We start from the raw sequence: 16684 nt of genomic DNA on the forward strand, positions 1-16684 counted from the left end.
TATTACCAACACTTGATCCGTGGCTTGACAGCCGATTGGTCCATGATTTCTATTTAAAGTGCATGGAGGGTCATTTGTAGGGTAATCTGTGCATGAGAGAAACATATGTAAATTTTCATTCTTTTATTAATAAATTGCCTGAAGTGGCCGCATTGGCTCAGGCTGTGGACTGTTTCCCTCTTTGAGGGTTTTAACCACGTCAAAAATACTGGTGTATTGATCTGCGATCTGGTTGTGAGCGGTGTCCTTTGGTGTTCTGTCTGAGGAACTTACCCTGTAAATTCCTACAACCATGTTTACGTTGGGGTCCCCTTCGCATGGTTCAGACCTCATAATTTGGATATTTTGGGTTGGAGTCGGCTGTAATACCCCCTTTTTGCGCATTTGGGCAATCAGTGTCAGACAATCTACCATTTCATGGTCAAACTGCTCACAGCATGGACAAGATATTCTCATTGGGTTAGTACAGTTGCAAGTGTAGTGCCCCGACCCTCCAAAATTATAACAGAACAGCTGTCTGTGCCCTCGTCCAGGCCCCATTCCTCCTCTTCCTCACCCGCATCCTTGGAATCCATTACGTGGCCCTAAGACTAGGTTGAAACCCCGTGCCTCAGTCTGCATTCGATAGGTTGGGGTCCTCTCCATCATTAGCTCGTAGCTCCAACATGTTCGCTCATCGTGACCCACTGATCAACAGAAGTTGCAATACAACTGTTGTGGAGTCTAGGTATACTTCTGCAATAGGTGATAGTTTTCTGTTGCATGCTTTCCTCCTACTTGACAAATCGCACACCAGAGTGTGGGCACCGTACTTGGCCCTGCTTGTACCTCCAACCTTAATGGCATCAGCCCCCCTTCCGCCAAATAGTTCGCGAATAGGGGGCAGTGGTCCTTATCATGATCGTGACTTTTGCATTTGAGACACCCTACTTCTGTACGTACCTCCAGTCGAGGTTTTGTAGTTGCGCATGGATTTGCTGAACTCCCAACCCCAGATTCTGTATTGGACTTTCATGCAACCTCATTGCTGTCTCTAATGCTTCAGCTTGGGTTGAGATCTTTTGCTGTGATAGCGTCATCCTCAGATGTGGTGTCAAAGATGCCAAAAACCATGTGCAGTGTTATGCATTCGTTAGTGTCATGTTGGCCTCGTGGATTGTAATCTTCAATCTCTGATCCATATCCCATGGGGTTTCACTAGGCAGCATCACGATCTCCTTGAACCCGATAATCGACCGCGTTTCTGATTTTGGCTGCCTAAATTCTTTGTTCAATGCATCCTGGATCGCCGCTATTCCCGCATTCAGGTGATCTCTCCAGTACTTTATATACAACGTCAACGCGTGGTCCTGTAGTGCGCTAACCAGAGTAGCCTTTTTGAGGTTATCATCCATTACGCCTTGGGCTTCCCATACAGCCCTTACCACAAACCATAGCTAATCTAGTTCCTCATTTCCTATGCCTCTAAACACCAGCAACTTGATCATACTCGCCATTCCAACCCTCGGTGGTGGCGAAGGTGGGGTAGGCAAAGATGGGCTCGATGTAGGTGAAGTGGGGGATGGCGTGGATGGTGGTGGTACCAATGGAAAGTGCTACTTTATCAATCTGACTGCGCTTCTTGGAGAGAATCTTGCGAGCTCCTCCTCACTTTCTCGTGAAATAGAAATCAGAGGATTGTTCTCTAATCCTTCGGTCCCTCGATAGCCTCTTCCGCTCCGCATTACCCCAGACATCAATGGATTTGCATAACCTATTTTTCACATAACAACATTTTAATCCAAGTATTCAATTATTTAATGTACTTACCCCATGGTGCTTGGAGAAAGTGCCTTTCTGCTTCGCTGTAACTCACAGTTGTGTCTATCGCGAACTCAGTGATAAACCCTTTGATTATTCGATCCAACCAGTGATCTACTACCTGTGTGATTTTATCTTCAGATGCTTCTAGCCTACGCACCAACTCTGGTATCCACACGATGGGCTGATCCAGTCTACACCTTCCCTGACTATCAGCTAGCCTTGTAATCTACTTGTACAGTTCTATCGAGAAGGACGCGAAGAAGATCTCGTGGATTTTTTTGTGTATGTAGCAATCCATCCATCTTTCCTCAGATATCTGTGGATTTCTGTTTTCTTGTACTACGAACTCATGAAGCTTCTGATCCAACCAAGCTTCAAGCTCTTTCTTCGTATGGTTCCAGCATTCTGAAATCAGACATCCCTTAGACAGATCTCGGTCCCGGCAATGGAACCATTTGTTGGCTTGTTGGGGCCTGACCCAGGTTCGAAATAGTTATTAGCTAAACAAATCCCACACTACCGGCCTTTTCAGCAACAGTCCGCGGAGCGTGGACTGAAGTCTCACCCGAGGTAGTAAGGGGGTGGTGGAGCTAGGTTTTTGCACCCTTGGGATGTCTTGATGTGGTCTAGAGGAGTCGTGAACCGTTCTACGGCCTCGCACCACTCTGTACCATTGTCTGGATTCCACGTAGATCTATACATATGCACATTCTAATCTTCTACTTACAATCTTTAAGCAAACATTTAACAATAAAACCCGGTGTGTGCAATCACAATTCTTAAAGACAGTGCAAAGATTCAAAACATAAGCAACAGATAGATTCACGATAAAGCACACAATGATTCAAAAATTCTTATCTTTATTTATCTTCTATTAATACAACTAGATCCGCCCTACGCACTCAGCTATAGGGATCCACGCACACAGCTACGGACTCTACCAGGCCTCTATGTACATAGCTACAGAGCCTTTATCTATCTACCAACACCCTCGGCTTGGACTTAAAGACATAGAGAGAATATTTCCTTCACAAACCCATAACATTCAAGATCCAAAACAAAAAATGACTTCTAACCATAGAGCCTTTCTCTATTTATACATGTCCATGGTCCATGGACCATGGGCAGACCGACTCACTTTCTATTTTCTTACATTGTTTTCGAGCGGACAACCCTTTGACTTGACTCATTACAATTCGCGCTCTGTGCACTTCGTGGAGTCTTTACCATACTTTTACCCAAAATTATGGGCTTTGAGCCCCAAAACCATTACGCGGGGCCTCCACTACCCAACACTAGGCACGATGTATTCCATAGGCATTACGACTTCAACACCATAGACAAGCCTAAAAGGGGTTTGTCCCGTCAGCATTTTTCATGTTTTCTGATAAGCCCATAATACTGCAAGTATGCATAGGTCCCAATCACTTCGTTGAGAATTACAAAGCTTGGTCAGTGCATTTTCAAGCACTTTGTTAAATGCCTCCACTGTCCCGTTAGCCTGTGGTTGATAAGGTGTGTTCTTTTGGTGATACACCTGAAATTATTCCATCAGCACGCTAATCATTTCATTCGGGACGTGTGTACCACAATCGCTCATCAAGATCCTTGGGCATCCAAATAGTGTTAGTACATGTTCAAATAGGAACTTCACGGCCGTTGCGCCTGGGAAATCCTTCACCGGTTACGCTTCTGCACAATGAGTCAAGCACTCCATTGCAGTGATAATGTACCTCATGCTTGTCTTCCCTTGGTGCTAAATAGGTCCTACAAAATCTATTGCCCACTTTTCGAAGGGTTGTAACGTTATTTGTGGATTCAAAGGAATTTCATCCCTCTGCGATGGCCTACCTGTTCACTGACATACATCACACGCCTTGCAATATACTTTTGAATCCTGATGAAGGGTTGGCCACCACAACCCTGTGCATAGAATATTCTGCGTGGTTGCTCTCCCTACATAATTTCCTCCTGTGGCATCCCCATGAGCGTCCGAGAGGATGCTGCTTCATTCAAACTCAGGTACATACCTTCACAATATCTCATCAATCCCCATCTCGTATAGATGCCCAACAATGACAGAGAAATTTGTTGCGCGCACCACTAATTCCTTCTTTTGCTGGACAGAGTATCCTTCCGATGCAGTTTTTGTTGTTAGGAAGTGTATTATATCCAAAAAAATCCATCCGCGATGCGCACAGTAAAGAGTTGCACGTTAGATACTCCTTCCTCCAAGTAGTGGGTTCCTCCCTTGTCTTGATGCACAACAAGTGATCTGGTCCTATGTTCAATCGTATAGGCTTCACAACAAGTTCAAAATTGTACTCTTGGAACAATAAGAGCCATCTATAAATTCACCCCACCAAAACAGGATTATTGACCAGGTACTTTAGCACAGAGTGATTTGTATACATCTTAAAGTGCCCTCCTAGCAAGTAGTGTCGATACTTCTGGAGTGCATACACCATAGCTAGCCCTTGCATTCAGTGGTAGAATAGTTCTTCTCTGCTTTAGATAATCTGTGGCTTGAGAACACGATACGAAGCTTTCTCCGCCATCCTATGTTAGTGCTGCCCCCAGCACTATACATGACGTGTCAACATGGACATGAAACTCTTTCTTCCAGTTTGGTAAGACTAGAATCAGTGTGGTAACCATCTTTTCTTTTAATATATCCAAGCTTTTCTTATAGTCATCGTTCCTAAATATGGCTGCTTTCACCTCTTGTAGTGCTTCATCAGTACTGTCAAAACCATCCTCAAAACTAAAAGTCATCATGAATCCTTTGGCAAGGATATCCCATTCACCTGTCCCATGGCGGAGCTCTATTTCTACATACCAATTCATTGGGATAACATCTAGGGTATGACAGAATACATGCACCCATTCAGGTTGTGGCTTTTCTCCATAGGCCTGCATCCATTTGGCCAAATATGCACATGGATCATTCTTCCTACATTCGCTCCAATCATCAAAACTTCCCTTGTGTGTACCCCACCATCTTATGGGTGTAGCGCGCAGTGCCCAACCCAAGGCCTAGAAGCATTTCTTTTCTGGCACTTCCCTTTCAAATGCATCCAAAAATGTATCTACCTCATTTAGACCATCATAAGTAGGAAGATTTATTTCCTCTGACAACACACACCACAGCGACCGGGTCATCATGTTGCAATTCAGCGTAGTTACTTCATGTAATCGATTATGTCAGTGTTCTATTTCTTTGTCGGAGTCTGAAGTGCAGGAACTCTCGCACTCCCAAGTAATCCACCCATTCGTGGTGGGATTCACCCAGCCTTGGTCTCATGTTGTTATCTTATAGATGCAGTCTAGATCATCATCGCTCTCATAATCGTGGATTGGTTCCATATAGCGCAATCCTTCAGCAGGATTTGGGGGTATTATTCCACGCAATGATTTCTTCTCAAAGATCATGTTTCGCTTCTTCAAATTGATTACCCCATTCATATCATTGGCCCAATCAATTCCCAGGAGAACTGAGTAGGGATTTCTATCATCAACAATCTCTATTACTTCAAAATCTTCTAGCATGCTCACTCCCTCAATATCCACGACCACTCCCTGCAGCCACCCCATGGGTATGATTTTATGTTGATTCGCTATCCTTAGCTGAATCGGAGACCATTGCAGTGCAAGTATCCCCATTCGCTCCCTTGTTAGTTTCGGTAGAACATTCGCATTTGATCCCAAATCCAGAATGACTTGATCCATTTCATATTCTCTGATCTATGCGGTGAGTCTCATTTCACGCCCCGTCCTTGTTTTATGCTTACCGATATTTCGGACTACAGGCAGTTCACCTAGTGTGGTCCTAACACATCTATTGATGAGTTCTTCTAACCCTTTCACAGCCTTAGTGTCGCACAGTAACTTCATACAGGTTTCCAGGAAAGTTGTGAGCATAGAGGGGTCCATCTCCAGCTCCGATTTATCCTTGCTTCCTGAGGCCTCAGTGAAGCTCTTCTTAGCTTCCATGAATGCTTCATGAGTGTGATCCAAATCAAACTCAACCTATTTTATCGGGGCTTTACAAACCCATGTACTGTCTTTTGGTTGTTTCCCCTTGTCATCTCCCATTGCGATTCCACTCCGGATCACTATATTTACGTTCAGATCTTCCTCACATGGCTCAGACCTCATCATTTGCAAGTTTTGAGTCGGGGAAGGTAGTAGCACCCCTTTGTCACATATCTTAACTATCAGGGTAGGACAATCTTTTGTTTCATGATCAAACAACGCATAATACTTGCACGACAGGCACGTTAGATTAGTGCAATCATGGGCATAGTGTCCTGGTCCTCCACAATTGTAGCAAATCAACTATCCTTGACCTCTACCAGGTCCTCCTCTGCCTTAGCCTCGTCTACGCCCCTGAAATCCTATTCATGACATCCTTGCATTCTGGTCAAGGGGACGCGTTTTGTCCTGAACCCTATAGGCAAGAGTTTTTTCCATCATCAATTCATAGCTCCTACAAGTACACTCATCATGTCCTACAGACCTACAAAAGTTGCAGAACAACTATTGCGGTGTTTTCACATACTTCTGTAGCAAGTGATAGTTATTCATGGCATGTTTTCTGGTTACCTGACAAATAGCGCCCCATAAAGCAGGCACCACGCTAGGTCCTGCTTGAGCTTCTGGCCTTAAAGGCATCGGTCCTCATCCTACAAGGTAATTTCTAAAGACCGGGTAATGGTCTTTATCATGACCCTGATTCTTGCATTTCAAGCACCATACCTCCTCGTGTACCTCTGGCCGAACCATCATGTCCTGCTTTAGACTTTGCATCTCAAGGCACAGATGGTCATCTATAACACCTTGAGCTTCCCATACAGCTCTTACAAGGAACCAGAATTGGTCTGGATCCTCATTTCCCAAACCTTTGAATAAAGGAAAATTCACTGTGTTTGCCATACTGAATCGCAGTGGTGTGGAGGTGGTACGGGTGAAGTTGGAGGCAATGGTGGTGAAGACAAAGGTGGTGTGGGCGAAGGTGGTATTCGCGAGAATCCTTGTCTTATCAACTGAATAGCACTTCACGATGATACCTTTGCTATCCCTTCTTCATCCCCTCATAGAGGTGAAATCAAGGAGCTATACTCTAGACCCTTATTTCCTTCATTTCTGTAACTTTTTCCACTTTGTGTAGTCCCAAACATAAAGGTAGCTGCATAACCCGTTTTTCACACAACAACATTTTAATACAAGTATTCAAGGATTTTATGTACTTACCTCTCTGTCCTTTGAAAAAGCGTCACTCTGCCTCGCTATAGCTAACTGAGGTGTCGACCGCGAACTCAGTAACAAATCCTCCTATGACATGATCAAGCCAATGATCGATAGTGTGGGTGAGCTTATCCTCTGATGCTTCCAACCTTCGCTCTAGCTCTAGGGTCCACACAATAGGTCTGTCAAGTTTCCGCCTTCCTTATCTATCTGCTAGCTTCGTGATCCACTCATATATCTTAGTAGGAAAGGAGGCAAAAAATATTTTATGGATCTACATATACAAATATCGGTCCAACCACTGTTCTTCTGACAGTCACGAGTTTTTGTTTTCATATGCTGCGAACTCGTGAATCCTTCTGTCCAACTAGCCTTCAATTTCTTTCTTAGTTGGATTCCAGTGATACGACATCACACATCTCTTATGTAGATTCTGGTACTAAAAACGGGACCATTTTTTGGTTTGAGGGGGCCTAACCCAGGTTCAGCATTAGTTAGCCAAACAAATCCCTACACTACTAGCCCTTTCGGCATCAGCCCGTGGACCACAGACTGAAGTCTCACCCGAAGCAGTATGGGGGGATGCTAGAACCAAGTGATCTAGATTTAAACAGGAATGCAAAAAATTACAGAGATAACCATAAACATAGAGATGCAGTGGAAATAATACTTTATTTCATTAATGTAAAATACTGAAATATGCTTACAAATAGTAATGGAAATAAACTAGCTAGGGTGACGGTATCTTATCTCTGAGAAGAGATGTGGTAGCTACATGCCTCTGAACTGTGTTACAATGAGGCTTGAAGGCCTAGTTATTGTTGAGAAACAATGGAGAAAACCCTTAACATCCCAAAACCTAACCCTAGAAGATGAAATGCCAAATTGTGGGCCCTGTTTTGGGTAAGTTGGTACATAAACTTCCCGGAGTTGTAACTTTGGCATACGATCTTCGTTTGATGCATACAATAGCTCGTTAGAAAGATCTATCTGAGCACTAGAACTTTGGAAAGAGAAACATTAGTCCATGGACCCATGTTGCTCCTATATTTCCCAAAAAACGTCGTTTAGGGCCTTAAAACGACTCCGAAAGTTCAGGACCCGAAAACTGCTAAAAATAGTAAATTGTGTTATAATTATGGAAACTGAAAAACTGAAAGAGACAGTTGTGGGGGTCCAAGTGGGATAGGTTGGTGGCCACCAACATCCAGTTGGATCATTCCTCCCCCCTTAAGAAGCAATGTTCCCCATTGTGTTGAGTTGCTCCATCTGCTAAACTTGGTCCGTTGTGAGTTGTTCTACAATCTCTGATGTGTCCAGTAATGGTGGGAAGCATGGTCAATGACGGTCCACATTGAACACTCGGTACAAGCGGGGGAATGGGGGAATGTGAGGAGCATGTCGGTGTGGTTGGAGCTTCTGATGGGCTCTTGTAAGGCGTTCTTTCTGCAGATGCAACCAAACTTTGTTGCCCACCTGAAGCTTGTGTGGTACCCATGTGGGTGAGGAGAAGTTGTTCCTGTGTTCTTTCATGACCATATCCCTCTGCTGTTGTTACTGTGTGGAGGAACCCTTCGCGGGGGTCATGGATGTGGTGACGATCTTCCCCTTACTTTGGGAGCGAACCAGACAGAAAATAAATTTCCTGGTCTGTGAGATGAGCTTGCTGCCTTTCTTAGCAGCGATCAAAGAGGTAGCAATAGGTGGGGCTACCTCCAATATCCTTTATAATGAATTACACAAACAAATGATGACAACACGAGGCCTTGACTCATACACAGCATGTCCCCTCCACAAGTATGGTTGGCCTAATAGTACATCACAAACATCCAGAGGTGTAACATCACACAATACATCATCTGTGAAGGGCTTGATGCTATAGGGAAGGTGACATTGCTAGCAAACTCGGAGATCTCGTCCTTGGTGAAGCCACCTGATACTATACGGTTGCAGGTGTGGTGTAGTCGGTAGGCCCAACAGTTTCACGACCTCTACTGAAATGAGGTTCTTTTGGCTCCCACTATCAACAATGAATTGTAGTGATGAACCCTTCAGCCACATTTGTGAGTGGAAAAGATGCTCCCCCTCCTATGGGTCTTCGGGCTCATTCTTCTAGATCTTGGCAGTGGCCACAGTGACGTTGGGCTCCGCATAAATGATCTGCTTCCCTTTGTCATTCCCCTTGTCGGGTTCTAACTCAAGGTCGGAACATACATCTGATTTGGAAGCCTTCAACTTGGCCACCAACGACTGCTTGGTCCAACACTCACTTGTGTTATGAGTGGGACTCTTGTGGAACTCACACCACTTTCCTGTGTCCTTCTTCGACTTCATGGTGTTGTTCTTTTCTTGCAGCTTTGACAAGTTGTCTTGGGTCACCCTGCCTTGGCTTTGTCCTTTGGTCTTCGGATTTGTAGATCCAAAGTCTCGCTTCTTCTGTTTGAACTTCTGCTCGATTTTGACAGTGTATCAGTACGTCGTGCTGAGCGAGGAGATGTTCAGGAACTCCATCACTTCCTATATGTATCTGTGTAAGCAGTTGTGGTATTTGAGCACTAGATGCAGCTCAAAATCTTTGATACCCAACTTTGTGCGAAGGGTATGAAAAATTTTTGTGAACTCTGGCACATCTTGGTCCCATCCCTGCCACAACGTGGTCGACTTTATGTATTTGTCCTCATAGCTTTTGACAAGGTAGTACTGCTCTTTGATGGCATCCCAGAAGGAATTACAAGTAGGTGCAACTGAGAATAGTGAGTCTGTACTTTCATCCTTTTGCTTGCAGTAGGTTTCCCACCAATCCTTGACGTGGGGGGCTGCTTTGAGAAGAGCGAAAACAATCTTTTCCGGACTCGAAAATTCATGAACAGAAAAATACCCTTCTAGCAAATTTAACCATTTATCTACGGCATTTGCATCTATCTGACCCTTGAATATGGGTACTTCAAAATTAACTTGTACCTTAAACCGTGTGGTGTTTCCAGAGTAGCTATTGGAAGCTGATGTGTCGCCTCTAGGTAGCCGCTAAAGGATTTGGCCAAAGCTGTCCATCATCGCATTCCATTGTCACTCGAGGGCTTCTTCGAGCAAGATTTTGATAGGATCTCCTGCCCCCTTGTCTTTCTTTTCATCTACTATGGGAGGCCATCAAGATTTCTGAGGCTGGTCTTGCAAAGGTTCAACCAGTTCAAGCCCTAACTCCTTATATCCCGACCTCATCGAGGACATGCAAAGAAAAACAGAGCAAAATTAGACTGCTTTGATACCATTGATCCATATTTAAATAGGAACACAACAAATTACAGAGATAACCATAAACATAGAGATGCAACGGAAATAATACTTCATTTCATTAATGTAAAATACTGAAATATGCTTACAAATAGAAATTTAAATAAATCTGCTAAGGCGATGGTAGCTTATCTTTGAGAAGAGATGTGGTAGCTACATGCCTTTGAATTGTGTTACACTGAGGCTCGAAGGCCTATTTATTATTCAGAAATAATGGAAAAAACCCTTCACATCCCAAAACCTAACCCTAAAAGATGAAATGCCAAATTGTGGGCCCCGTTTTGGGTAAGTTGGTACATCAACTTCCCTGGGTCGTAACTTTGGCATACAATCTTCGTTTGACACATACAATAGCTCGTTAGAAAGATCTATCTGAGCACTACAACTTTAGGAAAAACAACATCGGTCCACGGACCCATGTTGCTCCCAGATTTCCCAAAAAACGTCGTTTAGGGCCTCAAAATGGCTCCGAAAGTTCAGGACCCGAAAAACTGCTAAAAATAGTAAATTGTGCTACAATTATGGAAACTGAAAAACTGAAAGAGACACTTGTGGGGGTCAAAGTGGGATAGGTGGTTGGCCACCAACATCCACCTAGATCACCAATTTTCCACACCCTTCAGATGGATGTGATGTCAGTTTGTCCCGGCTATACCTACCTTCGCGCAGGTTGCTTAGCCCTCTATTCCACCCTTTAGTACCTTCGCGAAAGGGTACAATTGGCTTCCACGCAGCCATAACCTATAGTTTAGGGACTTTCACGCTACTAAGGTAGTGAACTGCGATATCTCCCAAACTAGGCTAAGTGTCTTACTTATCTTATTAACCAATCTTAGTTAGCTTCGCGTAAATAGATGTTCTTATTTGCATTCACTTAACCAATACATTTACATATATTCACGCATCATATAAGCATTATAAGTGAAATTCATACCCAATATAAAAAATGCATAAAAAGGGAAAAAGATGCAGAAATTATGGAATACTTCTCTTTATTGATAATTCTGGATGATTATAGACTCGACCCGCCCTGCGCACTCAGCTGCAAGGGTCTGCGCACTTAGCTGCAGAGCCTCTACCTATGCTACGACCCAAGACTTAGACTTCTACTTCAAAGCTATATCTCATACATCATATCTTTATTGCTTCATTGATTGATTTATAAACTACTTAGAGATTAGCTCTATTTATACAATCCCATGGTCCACGGACGATGGGTAGATCTTTTACAGCCGACATTACATTTCCAAAATAAGAGCAAACACCCTATGACTCTTTAACATCTACGTGTTCCATGACCACAAAATGGGGAGTCTTTACACTTGGATTACAAAATTTGACCAAAATATGGGCTTTTAGCCCCAAAACTGCCCTTGGGGGGATCCTGCGCCCAACAATAATAATAAGAACATCTATGAGTTTTTTAACAAAACGATGATATTATTGCATAATGAATACATGAGAATCGACGAGTTTATTTTTATGCACACCCTAGGGCTTGTTTAGTAATTATGCACCAATTTGTGACACACGAATGAACACTGAAAAATAAAACCCCCAAAAAGTCATTCACCCACCCAAAAATATTTTGTTATAACAAGAATCCATCAAAACCTTTGCTACCAATAGTGGAGGTTGTAGCATAGGTTTTTTTAATTTTTTTCCTAATCTTGTAACACCAAAACTCCCACAAAAGCTTCCACTACAAGGTATTTTTCTTATAGTGCACGACCAAGATGTAGGGAAGGTTAAAATAGTGGCACCCATGGAGAGAAGGATTGTAAAAATAAAATTAAATATAAGGAATGCAAGTATATTATTATGATTTAATAGATATTAGATGGATATAATAGTGAAATAGAAGCTATAGATATCTCACAAAAGTCCTAAATATAATATACATATGAGTTTAACAATGAAAGAAAGCTCCTCCCTAATGGAGTTTCCATTATGTTGATGGGATTTTTCTTATGCTTGTACTACTTGATCCTAGCTAGTTGATTGTAGTTTTGGTTACAAAGAACAAGTTTTACTTTGCTACATAAAATGAGTAAGAAAGACAAATAGGGTTTAGAGAGAGAAGAAAAAAGAGGGACCTACAAATGATATACTTGTTTTTGGAACTTCCAAGGTCGAAAGAATGGATCAATAGAAGATCAAGATCTTATTTCGGTAATATTTTGCATAAGAAAGTAAACATACTTTCATACTTTATGAATTATAGAATCCTCTATCTGACTCATAATATGTATAAAAACTTTTTTAATCCACTAATAAAATTAAAATGGTAGCCTATACATTCAAATACTAACACTAGGTTAAAACAAGTAAATGGGGGTGGTAGAGATGAGGTTCTGCTAATAATAAAAAAATATATACATCCATAAGATCCATACCTATAGAGTGATGTGATGTCTTGACACCCATTCTCCTTGTGCTTTAATTCTCTTAAATGATATCGTATTCACTAATCCTCTTCTCTTCAAACCTCCATAAACTAATTGGACCAATGGAAGGAAGGATGCACATTGGGAAGCCTTATTATTGTATAAATGAGAATCATAATAACCACTTATTGGGTTTTTTATTTTTTACCATTATTATCACCTCTAGACATCTATTTCATCCATTTTTCTTCCTCTTACTACTCCTTTATTACTCCATTTACCATCTTTATATCATAAAATACCATATCATACTTAAGTTTTAGCGATTAAGCAATTCTCATTTCCCTTAATCTTTAACAAATTAAAGAATATTATGCATAATTTTGTTGATGATGGTTTATGAATATATTTATTTTAATATAACTCACGATTCCAATGTCCAATTCCTCACTCAAGCCACAAAATATAAGCTCCATCTCATGGTCAAATGTTCCCAGTCATAACTATGCTAGATAAGAAGAGAAACTTTTGCATTGTAGTTTGTGGGAGAATGAGAACGAATATTGAAAATCCAAGACATGGTTTTTTCTCAAAACATTCCCAATTAAGTGAAATGAAAGTTGTTTCTATAAAAGCTTTATGTATTGGGAGATACATGTAGTTCTTTCAAAGAGTTCTTTCTTGTTGCGGTCATCGATAGACTGCATCCCAAACAAAGCAATAAATCAATAACTGAAATATCTCTAGATTATAATACAATGATTCTATGATAAATAAATCAAATGTAATCTAATCTCGAGTTGTTATATAACCAATATCTTGAAAAAACAAATAAATTCGGTATTTTGTAATTTGTCTATAGTTGTTACAATACATATTTAGGGTAAGTAGTTCTAGTTCACCCCCTACTCTTTTCTTGTATAAGTGTATGTGCACACAAAAATTTCGTGGGTTAAGAAGTAGTAGAGGAGAGAAGGGTTATAACAAATAATGAATCCACAATGAGATCACTAAGATAGTTATATTACTTCTTTATATAATAGAGTATGCAAGTTTTATCAGTAACTTTTGCAGCCTTGATTGGTGAAGGAGGGCCCCCTTCATTGGTCAGGTGCTGCAACTTCACTTTGTTAATTAGGTTTATTATAGATGTTTAGTAATTTCTCATGTTCTTATTTCATGAGCAGTTGTTGATTACTAGTAGTTATCACCTACATCTGTTATTACTTGTGGAATTTGATTCATTAAGATTGGGATTTTTTTGTATTGTCATTACAAAGAGTGGTTTAATTTCTAAGTGATTTAGTTGATGTTACTTGCAAAGTGGTTTAAATGTTTTTACTTGTAGAGTGGTTTAATTGTTGTTTCTTGCATAGATTGAATTGTTGTTGATATGGGGCTCTATTTTAGATGCTATAACTACTGGAAATTCTTTTTAGATTAAATTTCCTTTCTTCAAATTTACAGTGATTGCATTCTCCTTTCATCATAATTTTTTAATTGACTGAGTTTATAGCTGAGATTTATGGAGTGGATTGAATTGTATGGAATCCTTTTCTTTTATTGCTTGATTAAGATATGGTTACAACTATGAGCTTCCCTATCTACATGATCATTTAGAATCATTTGCACTATAAAGGAATTTGTTGCCTGCATAGACTTTGCACATAACCTTGAAATAAAAAATACCCCCCATATTGATAATTTATGTGGAGTGTTGCTTAGTTTTCCTAAATAGACAGTTGCAACCACCAACATAGATCCAATGGTCAAGTTTCATAATTTTGATACATTCATGATCAAAGGATATGCAATTCATGTGAAGGAGGGTTTTTATTTTCTTCATCAGTTATTCCTAGGTTTTTTGTGCCATTAACATGGTTCACTAGATGATTATTCCCATAAAATTAGGCATTATTATTTGCACCTTAGAGATGAAGATTGACTAGAGCAAAATAGGAAAGTATTCTTCCATAAGATAAGCACAAAAGGATTTTCAGAAGTGATCAAGCTTCAACTGGTCAACAAAATAGCGTGCTTTTATAAAACAAACATATTATGATTTTAACATGTGATCAAGCTTAAAAAAATCAGCATAGGAGAGACAATACATCACTTTTGACCTTTTCAAAATGGTCATGCAAAATGCTCTATGGAAAATATTTTACATGTTATTATGTTTCCATTTTTCTAGGTGGTGTTCATGATGATTAAGGTAAAACTTTATTCACATCATCATTATTGAGGTTAGTTAGAGATCTAATTCTCTTTCAAATTCAATTTAGTAATGTTTTCAAAAGTAAAACATTAAATGTCTCATGGTGAAAATTAGTGTGTTAACACTCACAACCATGAAAATGTCAGTGACCACCATTACTTGGTGGGGATCTCATAGTGAACAATGTGAGAATTATAATGAATATATCATATGTGGGTGGTTTCATGAAGATGATACATAAGAAGTACTCTCCAATAGGAAAGCAATTTGATACATGGTAAAGACTATGCCAATGACATGATTAGTATATTGACAAGTACACAAATTTTGCATCATTATTGTTGTCACAATATACACAAACAGGGATCCCTCATTAAGCACCAATGAATTGGAAGAAGAATGATAAATGATTTATTCACATTTATATGCAATTGCATAGAGAACCTCTCCATCATTATGGATAATGGAAAGCTAGAAGAATTTTATTTTTCCAAACTATATAATGGCTCAATTTAACATTGCAACCCTAACCATAACTATACAACATTGGATGTCTTTGGTCCAAGAAGGAAACCTACATTACCTTATAGTACACCTTTTAGTATCAGATCTTCCTCCTGAAGGATGAAGTAAAGTGATGTCACGCCACAAACATACATGTTGTGTTTTGGGAGAACATTACCTATGGGAACATCAATGAATATGTGTTGCAACCTCAAAGAATCACCCTTGGTGTTAAATATAGATTGTTTCATATTCTAGCTAAAATCATAAACTTAACATTTATTTGGTTTTAACTAAGAAATGTCGTAAGTTGATTAGCAAGAAATAGTATATTGACTATATAGTTAATATTCTCACATAATTCTTTCATTCCCATCTGCATATCATCTATTGTGAAGTTGTATAATAGAATTATTACAAACACTTTTGGAGGAGTTAGTTTAACAAGTATATTATAAGGCCCTATTCTTCAATAACTTTAGGGACCCGCAATACATGATCACTCTAGTGGTTATTAACCAACATAGACATGCTCAATAGTAGGTTGGTTGGTATAACATGTTGGCTTGGTTTCCCTTGGATGATGGAAAGGTATGTGTCATAGACTTACTCAGAGAACGTTCATGAAGACAAGGCACACCACAAAGTATCGGAAATCTTCAATTGGTTTCTATAGTACATTTAAATGTTGGATGAGCATGCCTTAATAAGTATTGCACAAAATCAAGGTATCACTAAATGTTTGATGGCTTGGAAAGAAATGTTTCTATGTATATTGATAAGATAAGAGTTATCATTTGGATTTTCTATTAGAATTTAAACAATGAATGAGGTGGTCGGCATTCCTAGGCACTTGGGCATACATGTAGTAATTCCTTGACTTGGGGGTACTGTTATCACTCCAGGAAGCTCTCCTAGGTTCTAGCTCGGAGATGCCTGGTAACATATAGATCTTCAATATTTTTCTCTAAACTATTGGAATGGATGATAGTTTGGATCAAGTCAGATGACTGTTTCAACTCTATTTTCACTCAATACATGCATGAACACCCTTAGCTTTGCAAGGCTTTAGACCACTAATGCTCAATATTTTATAGAATCAGTGGATAGATGGAGAATATTGACTATACCAGCAAATGCATACATAAACACATATGAATGGCTAGCTACAGAAAGTAAATGAAACTTGCAAATCTATTTTATCAACGTAGAGAAAAGATGACAGTTATCTGGC

Source organism: Pinus tabuliformis, chromosome J (assembly GCF_031772625.1).
Source record: "Pinus tabuliformis cultivar Carrire ecotype Pingquan chromosome J, CPIR1, whole genome shotgun sequence".
Taxonomy (NCBI): domain Eukaryota; kingdom Viridiplantae; phylum Streptophyta; class Pinopsida; order Pinales; family Pinaceae; genus Pinus; species Pinus tabuliformis.